Genomic DNA, 18,969 nt, shown 5'->3' on the forward strand with positions numbered 1-18,969 from the left:
TTCGCATATTTTACCACTTAGGAAGCCTCTTATCAATAACCGATCGATATGGAATTGTATTCCGAAATAAAAATAATTGAACTGTTGTAAGCCATATATTCTGCTATAATCATTTAAGATTTAAGTGATATTTTAAGTTATGAACGGTGGTATTGCCACAGACGTAAGCCAAAATGTAACTTTTTTTTCCGGAAACAGCGTGTTTCTCAGAGATCTTCATTTTCACGGCCGTGGCGACCTCTAGTGTTCATTTCGATCACATGCCATGGAACCATGTATTTGCCATCACTAGCCAATAGGTTCGTTCCAAAGGTGACTCCCCCAAGTGGACCATAACCTATAGAATTAAGGCCCACCCCCATTTAAAATAATCTTTAATACCTTCCATTTGAAACCCATGTGATACAAACACATTTCAGGGTTACCCTAGGTTAATTTTGCTAAATGGTGATTTTCCCTTATTTTGTCTCCAAAACTCTCAGCTGAGTATGTAATGTTCGGTTACACCGAACTTAGCCTTCCTTACTTGTTTTGTTTGTGGTTTAAGTTATTCCCGCGCCATTTATAGTTGAACGAAGAGGATTATTTGGGTCAATAAAGGAATTAAAGCGCCATCACCAATTATGTCTTTTTATGAAATTATAGTTTTGTTTTGCTTTTACATGTTATTCTTTGAGTATGTATTTATGGTAACGTTTTACAAGACGGCGCACCACCTAATTTTTATCAAAAATTATCAAAGGTGATATCAAAAGACACCTCATCCCAAAGCGGAAATCAAAAATTGTATTTCTGTCGAAAGTTATTTACAAAAAAACGTAAATTGACCCCGAGAGAGTCCGAACTGTAGGGCCCGATCCATAGTTTTTTTTTGCATAGAACACCTTTCTGCGTTGGCGACCGTCGGCCGCGCTTAATGATTTTTTTATGCATACATTTTTATTATACATTCCCAGTTAGAATGCCACTTGTTATATGTGACCAGGTCTATGAAAAGGTGGCTTATGACTAAAAGAAAACAGCTGTTTCTCGCAATTTCTTTTTTGAGTCATAAGACACCATTTCATAGACCAGGTCACATATAATGCATTAAACTATCGGTAGTGCTACACAACTATACGTGAGAAATTCAAAAAGTTTACATCAGTTTGTTAAGACAGACTGACAAATCCTCACGTATATTTTTCTATACATGTGAGCAACCTTCTCTTTTATGTTCACTAAATTCTGCTATTAAGCTTTCATATATTTTTCTCTTTTCAATATGCTATTCATATGCCATATATAAGATGATTTTTACAGCAACGAATGTCACAAAACTATGCGTTAGCGTTATACTATTTTCACACAGACGGCTTATTGAATAATAAAGGCAATTTTCTACATTAAGACGCTTATTGAGCTCAATCTTCCCTACAAAATTCGAATCTATTATTATTTCATTAGTAGCTAATCGAATGCCTAATGAAGTCAAAAGCACAATGCTACTCTGTTGGTAGGTTCCGCTTCCGTTTCCGCTTCTTAGTTTTTGGTGTGGTCAGTGCTTAAAAATGTCATTTGTCAAAGCAAATGTCATTGTCTGCATGGCGGAACGGTACAAGGTGGCCGCATCGAACAGCTGATTATAACCTTTTTTATTTGATTTGATACATCAACTACCGGCGCAGTACGATTTTGACATTTGTCCATCGAATTTACAAGTACATGGAATTTTGTTTGTTTGTAGGTATGTGACCATGCTTCCATCTTGTATCGTTCCGCCATGATTGTCTGTCTCATCCTTCATACTAATCGAGCAGTTACTTCTGTGTGAAAGCAAAAAATTTACGATTTCATTAGCAGGTGAAATGAGATAATTAAGCTTCTGTGTGAAAACAGTATTATGGTATAAATAATATATTATCTTACAATATTATCCTAACGCATTTATAACGAAAAAAAACACTTACATTTTTTATAAAATTTTTATTAAAATGAATTATAAAATACACAAAATTTAATATTATGGTAAAATTAATTAAGTTTAACATTTAACAGTTAATAAATAAATTATTAAAGTTCATAAATAATCTATTAATTATGAAGAAATTAATTATTTAGTTAGTCAACAAGTATCAATAATAAAATGGGTTATAAATTAATTAATTCATTCAATATCTTCTGCATAGACGTCAAAATTCCAAAGTGATTGGATCACCTGATTTGTATTTGACTATCGCTGTCTCATTCTGTATCTCTTTCTATCACCCGCTGAAGATAGGCGCCGCCATATTGAACACCCTGTCAAAACGCTAAAAAGTAGCAATATTGAACATCCTGTCAGGCATTTGACAGATAAGATATCACACTTAGTTATCATTCACAATGGTTATAGGACTAATCGCGTCTTCATCATGTATACTCAGTCCCTCAACAGCAAAGATGACTTGATACGAAACATTTGTTTACGCTCTCACGAAGGATTTATCTCAAATTTGAGCTGGCAACAATCACAGATAAATCCCTCGGGCCAGCTGAAGCGGGTGCCAGAACAATAAATGTGACAGCTAAAATGAAAAACGGGCCAACAATTTTGGTAAACTTTAGTTCGACCTACAACTGTAGAATAGCGTTCAAAAATTATGGGAAAAAGGGTAAAAATACTTGTTTTAGTGTAGATATTATTAGTTCGAAGGCGGAGGGTAAATATTATTTCCCATTCAAAAGTTATCACTAAAAACAGGTTTTGTAAATGTGAAGTCCCGATGCAACCAGTCCATTTTGACCACAGAACCTGGATCGTCAGACATGTAGGATAAGCCCTATCCATTAAATGATGTTAACTATTATATCATAGGTCCGATTTACTGAAATTTCAAAAGAATATATGATTTTCACTATGAGTTAAATGCGTTACAATATTTGACTAATTAATTTAATCAAAATGTAAATTTTACTCAGATTTGTTTATATTTGACTCTAACTAGTCGTATTATTGCAAAATAAGTATAGAAATGAATATTTTACGACTATCATTTTATTAAATGATTGAAACTATAATCGCCGAAATGTATGTCAAAAATCCCCATATTCAGATCTATTAATTTTTGTTTGGAGTGGCATCATTGACAAATGTTATAAAAAATGTGCATTTTAACTTAAGCGCTGTCATTTTTAGTCTGAGCTCAAAACTCACACTTACTGAATCTAGGCTCTGGTATGAAGTTTAAACTGTGAATGAAAATGAAAGCATCTATAAAAATAGCTTAGTTTCATTTACGATTTATTGAGTTTGTCACAACACAAATTTTTTAACCGTTCCTTACTAAAACCTAACTGCGCTATACATTTTATTTCATTGCAATCAAGCAAAACTAGGTTCACAACGTTAGATTGGTGAAAGACATAGTCTGATCCTAAAAATTTGAAAATGTGATACCTAAAGGTACACTTTATTTTTGTTTGTGCAGTTTGAACTAAAGCCAAGTGTCTCCTTTATTAAAATTTTATATAGGACACCCCTGAAACATCCTACAATTTTCGCTTTTTACAACAAATACGATACTATAGTAACTTGCCGAATTGTTTGTATACCAATAAAGTAAAACTAAAATTTGGTCCTTTTCTTGAGGTCTGGTCCCTTTTTCGATAAATTTTGGTCCCAAATGACAACATGGTGTGGCAACCGTGTTTGAGAATGCACGTGATAAGGTTGCATTTTTCCGAACAAAATTTTTTTTTTTTTTAAATAATGAAATAGTAGTATGCAAGCGACTGCCATAGTAGTTGACATGTACCATGTACACATGAATATTATGAGCAAAGTTTAAATCTCTAAAAAATGTTTTTGAAATATAAGCCCCTATTACGGTATACAACTCAACTTAGTTGGGTTGTAATTAAAACAACTCAACTTTCAGACAACTCAACTCCTGTTTGGTATTACGAATTACAACTTCAGACCAATTCTAAATATTCTGTTAAGCACGCTCTCTTAAGGCAAAAAAAAATCGCGTCTAGTCAGGCCTGATTGTCCAGGAATCATCGCACCAGAAAGGGTAAGTAAATTGGCTACCATATTAAATAATTTGTCATGCTTTTGTTGATAATCAACTGAAGAATGCAAATACGACAGAGTCCGAAGTTCATGTGAAAACCAATTAATTTTTTTAATTAGCGTTTGGAGAGAATAATACATATATATGTATGCATAGAGCTGCATAGAAGGGAAGGAATTAATTAATTATTATCAGTAGATTTACAAGATTTTTGTCATTTTCCTGTGTCGCAGTTGTCATTATATTGCGTTAAGAGAGGACATCAACACCTTTCTACCCACAGCCAGTTAAAATTTTAGTAAATGTTGCTCTTTTCATCACTGTTTCAAAACGTGGAAAGTTATATATCGAGCTTCCATGGAAAATGGTACGTTTTAGCAGACTTTCGCATTGCGGTCATTATTAATATTCAATCCCTAGAAGGTTTAATGTAGTCATGTCAATAGCTCCCGAGATGGTGGGGCTAGTACCACAACGGTGCCTGTTACCGGAACGTGGATAGATAGATAATTTATTGAGGATTGCACAGTGACTTGCACATCTCCTTCACAGCACCTCATCCTAGCCGACTTCCGTGATGAACCCCAGCAGTGTTCTTGGCTTGAGGGATTAAATGTGGGAATGCTCTGGCCATGGTGAGCCCATAAACTTCGCCCTACGTCTTGAAACTGCACCGCAATCTAGAAGGATATGGTCCGCCGTCTGCTGATCCATCACAAAATCGGTATTTGTTGTTCGATATTATACCCAGCGTTTGCATGTGACTGTTCAGTCTACAGTGTCTTGTAAGAATAGCCGTTAGGATTCTTACGTTATCTTTTTGAGAATCCTATTAATGCCCTATATCGAGTTGTGCTGTAACCCCCTAACAGTAACTTAGATTGACTCAGGCCTGGCATATTGCGCCAGTGTTATCTCTTTTCCCTCCTTTCTACTAATAGGGGCATTTATTGAGTGAGCCAACTGCCAGGAACGGTTGGGGATCGATGGGTCATGCTGTTGCTGCCTCTCTTTCCGAGTTGTCCGCCTGCTGTTGTTGTTGTAGCAGTGCTTCGTCCCATCCAATATGTGCGACCGATCACAAATTGTCATCAATGTCTTCTAACGGGAGTCCAAAGAAACTTTCTGTTTCAACAGGGGTGGACCATAATGAGAGGAGTGTTAGGTTGGTTCCACAATACAGTTAAAGAGATGGTTGGTGTCATGTGGGGACACATTACAAGCAGGACAATGTTTTGTATGTCGGGGTTGATTCTGGATAGGTAAGAGTTTAACCTGTTACGTTATCCAGCTCGAAGTTGAGCTAGAGTGACTACTCTCGTTTCCCTAGGGAGAGTGCGTTTCTCCTCTGTTAGTTTTGTTTTTGAGTACAGGAATCATCGGCATAGAGGTCCGACGCCTGTTTGTGGAGTTCACTGAAGACATGCTTGTGTTTTTTAGCTTCATACGGCTGTGTTCTCAGGTGCCGTATTTCCTCATAATGTAATGAGGCCGTGAACAACAAGAGCCATAAAAGATTTATAAAAGTTACGAGGACGCTGGATTTTGGAATCTAGCCCAGAGCAACCTGTCCGGTGCAACCATCCCTTGCACGTGAAACACTGACAAGAGTATTTATTTTTTTAATTTAATTTATTTATTATTACGGCTGTTTAGGCCTAAAACTTGAACTAATCACTTATTTCTATTGAATATTCTGTTGGAATGCCATGTGATTCCGATCAGCATATTTACTAGCGTGACAAAGGGACGAGTCTGGGAGCCACTCATTTAAGGAAGGTTGGAAAGGACGCGTTTCCAATCCTCCAGTGCTCCCAGCTTAAGGCAACAAAATTTGGAACTTATATTTTTCAATTATATTTGTATTTTAAGCTGTCAGAATGTATTAGTCTCCGATCAACACAGCTAAACATGTCTTTGGATGTTAGTAATTGAAAATAACGTGTATCCAATCACCCCTCAACTTTGTTTAGTAAAGACGCTGCCGGAATGCATGAAGATTCCGATTAGGACAGCTCAACATATAATGGGAGGTTGAAAAGGACGTGTTTCCAATCCCTCCTGCTCCAACTTTTGTTTGGCCTTATTTTCGTTATTTTTGTTACACATTATATAATTTTATTGTTATATTAATGCTGTCGGAATGCGAGTGATTCCAATCAGCAACAGTAAATATCGGCTGGAAATACCGAATTCCAGCGAAATTAGTTGTTGGAACTGTCTGGAGTTACAGGTGGCGACCGATTTTCTTTTCCTTAGGGCCGGATGCATTGTATTTTGCTGCTTCCAATATTACCATTCCCCTTTCGCTCCCCAGTATCGGATATATCATGTAAAAAATAAGAGGAGAAAAACTTTATCTTATTGGAAGGGTTTTACAATGCTCCAATAAACTTTTTTGAAAAGTATTGAAGTTATTACTACTTTTTATGTGATTAGAAGTTCTTCGAAATATTTCAGGCCCTTATATATATGACTGTCCTAAAAAGATTCTTTTCCGGCAAACGCAGCAAACTCATTTCTCAGGACCGGGGTCAGGAGAAGGACCCGGATTGGGGTCGATACCTTCCCGAAAGAGGAGTATGGCGCAGACCCGCTGCAAGGATCTGCTGGGAGGATGACAATTTGTGGGAGGGACGCAATAAATTAAACACTCAGTCCGCCTGCTCATTACCCTCTACTCCCCTGTGGCCTAGGACCCAGGGCAACAGTACTACGTTGTGTGCTCCTAATTGATTAGCTTTTCTACGCACTGAAGGACCAGTGCGGACTTTATTTCGAACGCCGCAAATGCCTTTAGTGGGGCCTGACTGCCTGACTGAGTATGGCAATATGGCAATTGTTTCATTGGGGTATCAGCGCTGAAGGTGCAGCTTAGCGCACTAACTTATGGCAAATACTTCCGCTTGAAACTGCTCGGATTTGCTTTTAGAGTTACTGATATTTATGGCTCTGGGCCCGAAAACTCTGGCCCCAATCCCCTCTGGCGTCTTCGAGATTTCTGCCATAAAAAGCTCTCAGTGAAAACTCATCTGCCTTGCAGATGCCGTTCGCAGTCGGCATAAAACATGTAGGTCCCGTCCGGCAAATTTGTAGGGAAAATCAAGAGGAGCACGACGCAAATTGGAAGAGAAGCTCGGCCTTAGATATCTTCTGAGGTTATCGCGCCTTACATTATTTTTAACACCTTTCGTTTGATTCCCATATTGTACAAACGCATGCTGGAGTCACCCCTGGTCCACTTTTATGGCGACATCCGTAAATGGCGTCCACCTATAGAACTAAGGCCCACTTCCTTTTAAAATACTCATTAACACCTTTCATTTGATTCCCATATCGTGCAAACACATTCTAGAGTCACCCCTGGTCCACTTTTATGGCGATATATCGAAAAGGCGTCCACCTATAGAACTAAGGCCCACTCCCTTTTAAAATGTTAATTAACCCCTTTCATTTCATACCCATATCGTACGAACAAATTCTAGAGTCAACCCTGATCCACCTTTATGGCGACATCCGTAAATGGCGTCCACCTATAGAACTAAGGCCCACTTCCTTTTAAAATACTCATTAACACCTTTCATTTGATTCCCATATCGTGCAAACACATTCTAGAGTCACCCCTGGTCCACTTTTATGGCGATATATCGAAAAGGCGTCCACCTATAGCCATGATACCCATGTCATACAAACACATTCCAGGGTTACCCTCGGTTCATTTTCCTAAATAATTATTTTCCCTTATGTTGCCACCATAGCTCTCAACTGAGTATGTAATGTTCGGTTACACCCAAACTTAACCTTCCTTACTTGTTTTATTTTGGTTTTGATTTCAAAACAAAAATATAACAAACTGTCTTTTATTTGGTAGTTCTATACGACAGTACGACACTCTTAATACACGTCCCAAAATATAAAGAGGGGTATCAAAAGACGCGTTTTGGATGCAGGATCGCGAATCCGAAAGCGGAGATAAATTTTGGGTATGTCAAGAGATATTTGCAAATAAGTTTTGAAAATTTTCATGTGGTTGTTGTAATATTGATGACTTTGTCGTACCCACAAAAAGAATTGTGAACAAAAGTGTTTTGTACGGATATAGTTTTGGTCTCCAAACCGGTGATGGACCCACCCAAGGTAATTTTTTAAAAGTGGGGCCAAAGGCCGCCAATGCAAAAAGGTGTTCTGCGAAAAAATACTATAGATCCCACCCTCGGTCGCAGCACTCCGGGGTCATTTTTCGGTTTTTCGTTAATATCTTTTGAACGATCTAAAATTTTTATTTTCCGCCGTCGGATTATTGTTGTCGAGGCAATACGAGTCTTCTGACACCGCTCTCTCTCGGTATTTTTGGACGCGTATTACATATTTAATTAAATATTTTTCAGTTCTTACATTAATATAATGATATTTTATCGAAAACCGAATTTTTTATTGGTGGAAATAGCTTTTTTTTTGGTGGGAAAGAAATCTCAACGGTCAACCGCATTCCAGAATTATCAATTCAAGGATAGTATTGTGGATTCCAGCAAAAAGAATCATCAGGCCACGATCCTCCTCTGAGGAATTTTCTTCAACAAATTGTTTAGAAATTTATCTGCGTCTGCGTGACGAGAAGAAAAACCCCATTTACCGCCAAGATGTACGGAAGAGATACATATCTACTAATAATAACAATCTGGTGTGGTATATATCTGAGGAGATTAAGGTCTAGCTTTCCATCCAATCCGAAGGCTACGTATCGTGTATTCGTTTTCTACGAACTGGCTCACCTAAATACATGTTTTGTGCCGACCCAAAAATTTATGTCATAAGGCGGACGAGCTTTTGGTGCGAAGGTAATGCCGAGGGACAATCAATACCATTTATACAAATTTTCTTAAATATTTTTGATGGATAGGCCAACATACTAGCTCTACACCACGGCGGCAGACTTTAACCGTTCAGGCGGTAAATACAGCCTCCACGAACTATCATACTCCAACTCGACGATGATGTTTAGCTAAGCTGCGAAGAGCTACAGCTTTTTTGCTGGCATGGGAAAGTTATGGGAAGATCTCCACTGTGTTCGGAGAAGCAGGTGGGGGAAGACTTTGATCTCTCTTGGTGCCCGCTGTTGGCGTCAGTTATCGCGAAACAGCGTTAGCTGGAGTGGAATCCGATGTCAGGGGTACGCGGATGATATTGTTATCATTGTAAGGGGCAAATTTGAGAGCACCCTTTGCGACATAATGCAAAGAGCATTGAGGCTAACGAAAGAATGGTGTAATGAGGTAGGGCTAAGTATCAACCCTAACAAGACATCCATTGTGCCCTTCACCAGGAAAAGAAAACTGGAAGGGATTAGGCAAATCACAATGGAGGGAGTACAGATGGAGTACACGACTGAGGTGAAATACTTGGGAGTCACGTTTGACTCTAAGCTCTTATGGAGGAAACACGTCGACAATACCATATCAAAGGCTACAAGAGCAATAATGGTGTGCAGACGTATTGCAGGAAGATCCTGGGGATGCAGCCCAAAGATCCTAAGATGGATGTACACTATGATAGTGAGACCTGTCATAGTGTACGGAGCAGTTGCGTGGGCATCAAGGACAACCATGGTGACCGTACAAAAATCACTCACGAAGCTTCAACGCTTAGCGTGTGTCTGCATTACGGGGGCTATGCGAACATGCCCGACAGCAGCAATAGAGGTGCTGATTGAGTTAACGCCTCTACATATAATAATTGAGCAGGCAGCCAGGAGAACTTTAGTAAACATAGCTAAAGAGGGATATGGAAGAGGCAAAGTGATACAGTCACGGAGCATGGCGAAGCTGCAGGAGCAGATTCCACTTATCCAACTTCCCAGAGATGACACGAGGAAGATAATTAAGTTTGAGAAGCGCTTCAAAATAGAGCTGGGGAACAAATGTACGTGGGACACTTCCAGGATTGAAGCGCTTCACCAGGAACACACCATAATATGGTACACCGATGGCTCGAAGACACCGGAGGGCATAGGAGCGGGGATCGTCGGCCCCTGAACCAAAATATCCCTACCACTTGGAAAATATCCGAGCATCTTCCAAGCCGAAGTTGTTGCCATAAGCCGGTGTGCAGAGATAAACTTACAGCGGGGATATACCAACGAGAAAATCGCTATAATCAGCGACAGTCAAGCTGCACTCAAGGCATTATCATCAGTTGAGATTAAATCATCAACAGTCCTTGAGTGCGTAGAGAGGTTAAACAGTCTAGGAGTTAATAACACCATCAGTCTAGCATGGGTACCTGGACACAGGGGAGTGGATGGTAACGAGCGAGCGGACGAGCTTGCCAGGTTGGCAGCGGCCGGAAAGCCAATAGGTCACGAGCCTATGGTCCAAATAGGGTCACATACAATAAGGGAGGAATTTAGACAAAAGGAGGCGTGCCTCAGAGAACAACACTGGCGTGAAAGTCCAGGACTTCGGCAGGCAAAGGCACTAATAGGAGGGTACAATTCAAAGCGATATAAGGCTATGATTAATCTCCCAAAAATTAGCCTTAGGATTTTAACAGGTATACTCACAGGTCACTGTAGGCTAAAGAGCCATATGCATAAATTGGGTATATCGGCTAGTAGCCTCTGTCGATTCTGTGATGCCGAAGATGAGTCTGCAGAACACATCCTGAAGGAATGTGATGCAGTCGCGAGACGAAGGCTTAGGATCCTAGGATCATCCAAATTAGAAAATAGTCACATACATTTTCTGAAGCCAAGAACCATTCTGGATTTTATCAGAGAACTCGGCTTGGATGAAGTGTTGTAAAGAGAATGAGGGCACAATAGACCAATAGGTCGCACTGCTTAACCTCACAACATCTATCTATCTATCTATCTAGCTGGAGTGACTTGTTACGCAACGACCAGCATCTCCTAAACGGTTAAGCGCCAATTAAAAAATGTATCTTTCAACCGCGAGGAAAAGGACCAAAACAGACCAAAGAATACCTCCAAAATCATTTTTTCCGCAGTAGCGAAAACACTTGAGACTGCTGATCTCCTATAAAGTTAAGTTTCAGCATATTTAAGGGTTAAATACGTATCAACCAAGTGAAGAAGGATGAATGAAAAATCAATAGGGGTGGACTCCAACATTCGCTTCTTAATTATTATTTTTTGGGATTTAAAAAAAGTGAAAACTCTCAAACCAACAATTTCTTTTGGTTTGGCATTTCCACAAAGTTTAAGAGAGTGATTTAAAATTTTTTTTAAAATCAAAAAACCCTTATGGCAGCCAAGAAGAATAAATGGTTTTACCTGTTAATATTTATACCATGATTTAAACTAGTTTTGCTATGTTATATTTATAGAAATTTTACTTACAAAAATTACATGAAAGTTGTGAATATGTTTTCTATGCAACCGTGAAGTGGCCGGCATTTCCACTCCGTGTCATCGGGATTCCCATCCCGGAATCGTCCAGAGACTGTTACCTTTAAATTTTTGGTTCAAAAATAACCATGGGATGTATAAACAAGTAAGGAAGGCTAAGTTCGGGTGTAACCGAACATTACATACTCAGTTGAGAGCTATGGAGACAAAATAAGGAAAAATCACCATGTAGTAAAATGAACCTAGGGTAACCCTGGAATGTGTTTGTATGACATGTGTATCAAATGGAAGGTATTAAAGAGTATTTTAAGAGGGAGTGGGCCATAGTTGTATAGATGGACGCCATTTAGGGATATCGCCATAAAGGTGGACCAGGGCTGACTCTAGAATTTGTTTGTACGATATGGGTATCAAATGAAAGGTGTTAATGAGTATTTTAAAAGGGCGTGGGCCTTAGCTCTATAGGTGGACGCCTTTTCGAGATATCGCCATAAAGATGGACCAGGGTTGACTCTAGAATTTGTTTGTACGATATGGGTATCAAATGAAAGGTGTGAATGAGTATTTTAAAAGGGAGTGGGCCTTAGCTCTATAGGTGGACGCCTTTTCGAGATATCACCATAAAGATGGACCAGGGGTGACTCTAGAATTTGTTTGTACGATATGGGTATCAAATGAAAGGTGTTAATGAGTATTTTAAAAGGGAGTGGGCCTTAGTTCTATAGGTGGATGCCTTTTCGAGATATCGCCATAGACGTGGACCAGGGGTGACTCTAGAATGCGTTTGTATAATATGGGTATCAAAAGAAAGGTGTTAATAAGTATTTTAAAAGGGAGTGGGCCCTAGTTATATGGGTGGACGCATTTTCGGGATATCGCCATAAACGTTGACCAGGGGTGACTCTAGAATGCGTTTGTACGGTATGGGTATCAAATTAAAGGTATTAATGAGGGCTTTAAAATGGAGTGGCCCTTAGTTGTATATGTGAAGGCGTTTTCGAGATATCGACCAAAATGTGGACCAGGGCGACCCAGAGCATTATCTGTCGGGTACCGCTAATTTATTTATATATGTAATACCACGAACAGTTATCCTTCCAAGATTTTAAGGGCTTTTGATTTCGCCCTGCAGAGCTTTTTCATTTTCTTCTACTTAATATGGTAGGTGTCACACCCATTTTACAAATTTTTTTTTTAAAGTTATATTTTGCGTCAATAGTGGCTAGGCCACTCTGACATAATCGGTTTAAGGGCTAGCCGGGGGAGATTTCATCGGCAGCGTCTGTACACCTCTAGGTGCGGCTGCAAGCGGGCGTCTGTCTTGGAGCAAGCGGCTCGCTATATAAACGTGCCAAGTAATATTTTCACCCCCGCTGAGCGGGTTGTGCGCTGGGCTTGGGACCCGCCACGTAAAACCATACTCCAATGAAATATAACAACAAGCCTCGGATAAATACACTCTCTATTGATGACGACCATGGCAAACGTTTGAAGGACAATGAATTGAGGGCATGCACCTGGAACGTCCGCTCCCTGAATGGGATTGGTGCAGATGCCCGGCTGGTTGATGTCCTCGTCAAAGCAAAATCTGACATCACCGCCATCCAAGAAATGCGTTGGACGAAGCAAGGAAGAAAGAAGATCAAAAATTTTGACATATATTGGAGTGGCCATGCGAATAAGCGCAGTTTCGGCGTCGGATTCGTGGTGGGAGAGAGACTTTGTCGCCAAGTGCTGGCGTTCACGCCTGTGGACGAGCGTCTCGCCGCTATTCGAATAAAAGCAAACTTTTTTAATATATCATTCATCTGCGCCCATGCGCCGACAGAGGAGAAAGACGATGAGGTGAAAGACACTTTTTATGAACAATTAGAACGCACATACGAGCGCTGCCCCCGTCATGATATAAAAGTCGTGCTTGGCGACTTTAACGCCAGGGTGGGCAAAGAAGGTGTTTTTGGCCCTACAGTCGGAAAGTTCAGCCTACACAATGAAACTTCTCCTAACGGACTGAGGCTGATTGACTTTGCCGGTGCTCGAAACATGGTCATATCAAGCACGAGGTTCATGCATAAAAAGATACATCAAGCTACATGGCTGTCTCCTGATCGAAATACTCGCAATCAGATCGATCACGTTGTGATAGACGGACGGCATGCCTCCAGTGTTTTAGATGTGCGAACGATCCGAGGACCTAACATCGATTCGGACCATTATCTCGTTGCAGCCAAAATACGCACCGCCTCAACGCGGCTAAAAACAAGGAACAAAAAACACAAGGAAAGCTAGACGTCGAAAAGCTTCAATCACAACAGACTGCCAATGATTTCGCAACTCGACTCTCACACCTGCTCTCTGAGGGCACAACTCATCCTGAAGGAATACAGGAGCAGTGGGAGCATATCTCCAAAGCACTTCATACTGCCGCCGAGGAAAAAATTGGTTACCGGCGGCCACGAAAAAACAACTGGTATGATGAAGAATGCCGCGTTGCAACCGAAAGAAAAGACGCTGCCTACAGGGCTACGTTAAAAGCGAGCGCGACAAGAGGAGTGTGTGAACGCTATCGTGAGTTGAAAAGGGAAGCGAGACGCCTTTTCAGGAAGAAAAAAGCAGAAGCAGAAAGGCGTGAGTGCGAGTAGCTTGAGCTGCTAGCCACCAGGAATAACGCCCGAAAATTCTACCAAAAAATACGGCGACAGACGGAAGGTTTTAAGACCGGGGCAAACTCCTGTAGGAATGAAAACGGCGACCTTGTAACTGATGTCCAGAGAGTGCTTAGATTATGGAGGGAACACTTCTCTGCTCTCCTAAATGGAGGCAGCAATTCACCGCGCAGAGATGAAGAACCCGATCCCACAATCGATGATGATGGAATATATGTCCCCCCGCCCGATTATGACGAAGTTAGAATAGCAATAACCAGATTGAAAAACAACAAGGCCGTGGGCGCTGATGGATTGCCTGCGGAGCTATTCAAGTTCGGCGGCGAGGAGTTGGTAAGGCGCATGCAGCAGCTTCTTAGCAAAATATGGGCGGACGAAAGCATGCCCGACGGTTGGAATCTAAGTGTTCTTTGCCCAGTCCACAAGAAGGGGGATACTGCAGAATGCACCAACTATCGTGGAATCAGCCTTCTTAATATCGCATATAAGGTCCTTTCAAGTGTATTGTGCGAAAGATTGAAGCCCACCGTGAACCGGCTGATTGGACCTTATCAGTGCGGCTTCAGACCTGGTAAATCTACCATCGACCAGATTTTCACAATGCGCCAAATCTTGGAAAAAACCCGTGAAAAGAGAATCGACACACATCACCTCTTCGTCGACTTTAAAGCCGCCTTCGACAGCACGAAAAGGAGCTGCCTATATGCCGCTATGTCTGAATTTGGTTTCCCCGCAAAACTTATACGGCTGTGCAAAATGACGTTGAGCAACACCATCAGCTCAGTCAGAATTGGGAAGGACCTCTCCGAGCCGTTCGAAACTAAACGAGGTTTCAGACAGGGTGACCCCCTATCGTGCGATTTCTTTAATTTAATGCTGGAGAAAATTATACTAGCTGCAGAACTTAACCGCACTGGAACAATATACTATAAAAGCGTGCAATTACTGGCATATGCTGATGACATTGATATCATCGGCCTAAACACCCGCGCTGTTAGTTCTGCTTACTCCAAGCTGGAAAAAGAAGCGGTAAAGATGGGTTTGATGGTGAATGAGGACAAAACGAAGTACCTGCTGTCATCGAGCAAAGAGTCAGCGCATATGCGCCTTGGCAACCACGCTACTGTTGGCAGCCATAATTTCGAAATAGTAAAAGACTTCGTTTATTTGGGAACCAGCATCAACATTAGCAACAACATCAGCACTGAAATCCAGCGAAGAATCAATCTTGCCAATAAATGCTACTTTGGACTAGGTAGGCAATTGAAAAGTAAAGTCCTCTCTCGGCGAACGAAAATCATACTCTACAAGTCACTTATCGTACCCGTCCTGCTATATGGGGCAGAAGCATGGACCATGACAACAGCAGATGAAGCGGCTTTGGGAGTGTTCGAGAGAAAAGTTCTTCGAAAGATTTATGGACCTCTACGCGTTGGCGATGGCGAGTACCGAAGAAGATTTAATGATGAGCTGTACGAGCTATACGCAGACATCAACATAGTCCAGCGAATTAAAACGCAGCGGCTGCGCTGGCTAGGCCATGTTATGCGAATGAAAGATGATGCTCCGGCCAAGAAAGTGTTTCTATCGGAACCCGCCTATGGAAGCAGAGGTAGAGGGCGGCCCCCACTCCGTTGGAAGGACCAGGTGGAAAACGATTTAAACTCCCTTGGTGTGACCAATTGTCGCCTGTTGGCGGAGCGAAGGAGCGACTGGCGCGCCTTGTTGGACGGCCATAACCGTTTAGACGGTTAAGCGCCAATTAAGTAAGTAAGTAAGACCAATCCAATTACCATGTTTCATCCCTTTTTTCGTATTTGGTATATAATTATGGCATTTTTTTTATTTTTAGTAATTTTCGATATCGAAAAAGTGGGCGTGGTCATATTCGGATTTCGGCCATTTTTTGCACCAATACAAAGTGAGTTCAGATAAGTACGTGAACTGAGTTTAGTAAAGATATATCGATTTTTGCTCAAGTTATCGTGTTAATGGCCCAGCGGAAGGACAGACGGTCGAATGTGTGTAAAAACTGGGGTTGGCTTCAACCGATTTCGCCGTTTTTCACAAAAACAGTTATCGTCCTAGAATCTATGCCTCTACCAAATTTCACAAGGATTGGTAAATTTTTGTTCGACTTATTTTAAAAAAATTTAATTCAAGTTATCGTGTTAACGGACGGACGGACATGGCTCAATCGAATTTTTTTTCGATACTGATGATTTTGATATATGGAAGTCTATATCTATCTCGATTCCTTTATACCTGTGCAACCAACCGTTATCCAATCAAAGTTAATATACTCTGTGAGCTCTGCTCAACTGAGTATAAAAACATAAACATAGTTGGGGGTATGAAAAAACACTTAGGAGTAGGGTGACCATGCGTCCTGGAAATCCGGGAGATGTCCCGGATTTTGATGAAATGTCACACCGTTCCGGATATTTCCAAAAGGTCCCGGATTTTACTAAATCTGAAATAACAAGAGAAAAAAACCAGCGAATCCGAATGTGACTTGTTTTCCTGCGATTTTGAAAATCGTTCGGTTCTTTTTTCCATTCCAGCTCATAACCCTAACTGGGAGCGAGTGTTTTCATTACTAAATTCGCAATGGATGGACGAAGAGAAATCGTTTCGATGTGGAAAACATGACGGACATTATGATCGTGCAAATTAAGTTTTCAAACTTGACGTGTCATGATTTTTATCGACATTTGTCAGATCCTACGAATGTTAAATTTGTAAAACCTATTGCTAATTCATAGAAGTATGGACTGAGTCAGAAAAAAGTGGACACAGATTCAAATTAAATTTAAATTAGATTTAACTGAAGCTATGTATTATATGTATGTTTCTCATAAGTCATGACTATAGGATAATACAAGAAGCTTGACTGAATATTATAATTTATTATGGAAAAACTACATTAAATGCGGATACTAACATGAATGTGTGAATCGTGTATTATTTTACTCTAAAGGCAAGCCCACACTGGATCTGACTACGCCGCACTGCACTTCACTGAAAAATATTCTTTGCATGTATGCTTATGGGGCAATTCATATCTAGCTTCAGCAGCACTGCACGACCCGGCACAGCGCGTCAAATTTGATCAACTAGACATAAAAGCCGCTTAGGAGAGTGTCGCCCAGTGCTGCTGTTGCTAGGTGTGAATTACTTGACTGCATTACCCTGCGCGGCAAAATGTATTTGAGCATCAGAAAAAATAATATTTGGACCGAAATATCCAAAGAAATTGGAGCAAAATTTGTTGCAACAGATGTTTAATTATAATCAATTGGGCAAGGAGCTAATGAAGAGATCAAAGGCTCACTCCTATCCTATCCTTTTTAACTAACTACATACAAATGTAGTAAATTAATTTGGGTTGAGTTTTCTGGCGCGAATTGAGGGAGCCAAGGGACATAAATCTTCCCTCACCGCCTACTTCCATTTCAGGGGTGTTCCCTAACTTCCCTGTTGGTAAATGTGGGTGTCCATAGGGATAATTATGACCGCAGTCGCCACCCGTTTCTTCTACTTTCCTCTTCACATAAAAATTAAACTATTACAGCTTTAAACTCTATGTCGTCTATTTTGCAAATAAAAATAAACACAAACTTTTGCCGCTCAATTGCCACTTAATGTGAATTACCAAAACATGTCGTACTGTGAATCGCCGCTGCCACTACAGCGTATTGTGCGCGTACCTTTACGCCTAAAAACAAGCCGATTGTCAATTTAAGTTAAAAAATTTCAATTTAATTTCAGAAACTACAATTTAAAATCAGAAAATTATAATTAAAGGTGAGAACTGGCAGTTTAAGCCCAGAAAATTTCAATTAAGTATCTGAAATTCCAACCTAAATTCAGAAAATTACAATTCAAGTTCAGAAAATTAGAACTTAAATTTAGAATTTCCAAGCTGAATGCACATTTTAGTTTTTTGAACTTAATTGGAAATTCTGCAATTCATTTGAAATTTTTTGAACTTAAATTAGAAGCTCAGACTTTGAATTGTAACTTTCTAAATTTAAATTGGAAATTCTGAACATAAATTGGAACGTTTTATACCCGTTGTACTTGTACACAGGGTTTGATTGGATAACGGTTGTTTGTACAGGTATAAATGAATTGAGATAGATATATGCTTCCATATGTCAACATTATCAGTATCGAAGAAAAATTTGATTGAGTCATATCCGTCCGTCTGTCCTTCTCTACGTTAACATGATAACTTGAGTAAATATTGAGATATCTTCACCAAATTTGGTACACGAGCTTATCTGGACCAAGAATAGATGGGTACTGAAAATGAGCGAAATCGGATGGTAACCATGCCCCCTTTTCATATACATATGGGGTATTCCATCCCATTTCGACCAATTTTGAACCCGACCCCTTTAGAATTGGCTGAAAGTTTTTCTTCTTTTTCTAGCTTACGAAAGACGTTTTTCAGAATTTTTTCAAATTTTTTCATCCAACTCAAAAAAAGTTATGAATTTAAAAAAAAACACCGTTTTTGTTTTCAAAATGCTATAACTTTTTCAAAAATTGACCGTTTGAGATCTTTTTTTTAAATTTGTTTTTAAATGTACTTTTCGGAAAAAATACAAAAAAAATTTTAAAGTTTTTTTTTTTAATTTTTCAGTTTTTCGAGATTTTTCGAATTTCGCCATTTTTTTTTTCTCATAAAAAACTTCAATCGATTCTGCAATCATCTTCACTAGTCCCGAAGTGGGCCGATTTTTTTTTATTTTTTTTTTTTATTTAATTGAAAATTAATTTAAAAAAAACTTTAAAAATTTGTTGTATTTTTTCCGAAAAGTACATTTAAAAACAAATTAAAAAAAAAAAAAAGATCCCAAACGGTAAATTTTTGAAAAAGTTATAGCATTTT

The sequence above is a fragment of the Eurosta solidaginis genome, chromosome 1 (assembly GCF_040869045.1).
Source record: "Eurosta solidaginis isolate ZX-2024a chromosome 1, ASM4086904v1, whole genome shotgun sequence".
NCBI classification, from domain to species: Eukaryota; Metazoa; Arthropoda; class Insecta; order Diptera; family Tephritidae; genus Eurosta; species Eurosta solidaginis.